This window comes from Lepidothrix coronata, unplaced genomic scaffold, assembly GCF_001604755.1.
Source record: "Lepidothrix coronata isolate B3197 unplaced genomic scaffold, Lepidothrix_coronata-1.0 Scaffold1306, whole genome shotgun sequence".
Lineage (NCBI taxonomy): Eukaryota > Metazoa > Chordata > Aves > Passeriformes > Pipridae > Lepidothrix > Lepidothrix coronata.
This window is the reverse complement of record NW_016691486.1, coordinates 5,186-7,888: the sequence shown is the minus strand read 5'-3', so window position 1 is coordinate 7,888 and position 2,703 is coordinate 5,186. Positions and strand designations below refer to the sequence as shown.

The 2,703-nt window shown below is 48.1% G+C and overlaps 1 long non-coding RNA gene across 1 annotated transcript in view; it reads right to left on the bottom strand.

Annotated features, from left to right (window-relative positions):
- Positions 1–555: 555 nt before the first annotated feature.
- Positions 556–2,703, bottom strand: part of LOC108510551 — a 7,162-nt gene continuing 5,014 nt past the window's right edge. The window contains exon 3 of the long non-coding RNA XR_001878836.1: positions 556–915. This is a non-coding gene — a long non-coding RNA (uncharacterized LOC108510551). The remainder of the gene's footprint in view (positions 916–2,703) is intronic.

Below are 2,703 nucleotides of genomic sequence, written 5' to 3'. Positions count from 1 at the left end.
ACCGGCCATTGCAGCGCTGGGCAGAAAAAAGGGAACAGCAGCTCTTTCCACCTGGAAAAAAAGTCTGGAAGCTTTGGCTTTGAGGTGCAGTTGTTGGGGCAGCCTGGGCAATGCTTGGAGAGGAAGACTTTTCTGTGGTGACACCTTTTGTCCGGCAGGAATCTTCAGTTAGAGTAAATTTTCCAGGAGGTGGGACAAGCCATTGCACCGCAGAGCAGAAAAAAGGGAACAGAGAGGTTTTCCGCCAGGAAAAAAGTCTGGCTCCTTTGGCTTTGAGTTGCAGTTTTGGGCAGCGTGGGCACTTCTTGGGCAGGAAGACCTTTCTGTGGTTGCACCTTTTGTCTGGCAGGAATCTTCATTTACATTCCATTTTCCAAGAGGTGGGACCGGCCATTGCAGCGCACGCCTGAAAAAAGGGAACACTCTCTATTTCCACCAGGAAAAAAAGTCTGAAAGCTTTGGCTTCGACGTGCAGTTGTTGGGGCAGCCTGGGCACATCTTGAGCAGGAAGATCTTTCTGCGGTGGCATGTTTTCTCTGGCACGAATCGTCATTTGGATTCAATTTTTCAGGAGGTGGGACCGGCCATTGCAGAGCAGGGCAGAAAAAAGGGAACAGCAGCTCTTTCTACCAGGAAAAAATGTCTGGAAGCTTTGACTTCAGGTGTAGTTTTTGGGGCAGCCTGGGCACTTCTTGAGGAGGAAGACCTTTCTGTGGTGGCACCTTTTGTCTGGTGGGAATCTTCATTTAGAATAAATTTTGCAGGAGGAGGGACCGGATGTTGCAGCGCAGGCCTGAAAAAAGGGAACAGCAGCTCTTTCCACCAGGAAAAAAACTCTGGAAGCTTTAGATATGAGGTGCAGTTGTTGGGGCAGCCGGGGAACTTTTGGGCAGGAAGATTTTTCTGTGGTGGCACCTTTAGTCTGGCAGGAATCTTCAGTTGGATTCAATTTTCAAGGAGGTGGGACCGGATATTGCAGAGCAGGGCTTAAAAAAGGGAACAGCAGCTCTTTCTACTGGGAAAAAATGTCTGGATCCTTTGACTTCAGGTGTAGTTGTTGCAGCCAAGGCACTTCTTGGGTAGGAAGATTTTTCTGTGGTGGCACCTTTTGTCTGGCAGGAATCTTCATATGGATTCAATTTTTTAGGAGGTGGGACCGGTCATTGCATCGCAGGGCTGAAAAAAGGAAACAGCAGCTCTTTCCACCAAGAAAAACAGTCTGGAAGCTTTGGCTTTGAGGTGCAATTTTGGGCAGCCTGGGTACTTCTTGAGCAGGGAGACCTTTCTGTAGTGCCAACTTTAGTCTGGCAGGAATCGTCATTTAGAATAAATTTTCCAGGAGGTGGGATTGGCCATTGCAGAGCAGGCCTGAAAAAAGGGAATAGCAGCTCTTTCCACCACTAGAAAAAGTCTGGAAGCTTTGGCTTTGAGGTGCAGTTTTGGGTAGCCTGGGCACTTCTGGGGTAGGAAGATTTTTCTGTGGTGGCACCTTTTGTCTGGCAGGAATCTTCAGCTGGATTCAATTTTCAAGGAGGTGGTACCGGATATTGCAGAGCAGGGCTGAAAAAATGGAACAGCAGCTCTTTGTACCAGGAAAAAATGTCTGGATCCTTTGACTTCAGGTGTAGTTGTTGCAGCCAAGGCACTTCTTAGGTAGGAATATTTTTCTGTGGTGGCACCTTTTGTATGACAGGAATCTTCATTTGGATTCAATTTTTTAGGAGGTGGGACCGGCCATTGCAGCGCTGGGCTGAAAAAAGGGAACAGCAGCTCTTTCCACCAGGAAAAAAAGTCTGGAAGCTCTGACTTCAGGTGTAGTTTTTGGGGCAGCCTTGGCACTCCTTGGGTAGGAAGGCCTTTCTGTGGTGGCATCTTTTGTCCGGCAGGAATCTTCATTTAGAGTAAATTTTCCAGGAGGTGGGACCGGATGTTGCAGTGCAGGCCTGAAAAAAGGGAACAGCAGCTCTTTCCACCAGGAAGAAAAGTCTGGAAGCTTTGGCTTTGAGGTGCAGTTTTGGGCAGCCAAGGCACTTCATGAGCCGGAAGATTTTTCTGTGGTTGCACATTTTTTCTGTCAGCAATCTTGATTTAGAGTAAATTTTCCAGGAGGTGGGACCGGATGTTGCAGCGCAGGGCAGAAAAAAGGGAACAGCAGCTCTTTCCACCGGGAAAAAAGTCTGGAAGCTTTGGCTTCGAGGTGCAGCCTGGGCACTTCTTGGTCAGCAAGAACTTTCTGTGGTGGCACCTTTTGTCTGGCAGGAATCTTCAGTTGGATTCAATTTTTCCGGAGGTGTTACCGGCCATTGCAGGGCAGGGCAGAAAAAAGGGACCAGCAGCTCTTTCCACCAGGAAAAAAAGTCTAGATCCTTTGGCTTCAGGTGTATTTGTTGTGGCAGCCTGGGCACTTCTTGGCCAGCAAGACCTTTCCGTGGTGGCACCTTTTGTCTCAGAGGTGTTTGTTCCCTGTTAGCAAGTCCCTTATGGCATCAATCACAGAACACTGGGACTGCTTACAGGGTATGTTGAAGGAATACAGGAGTAGTGCTGAAAGAGGTGGTAGAAAAATACATTCCTGTATCTAATATAGAAATCGCTAATTTTGCCACATGATTTGTACTGGACCCTTCTAAGGATGTACTTTTGCCCAGACCCTTTGCTCCACATGTGCCAGCTACACCAAAGGAAACCAGAGAGAATCTCAGC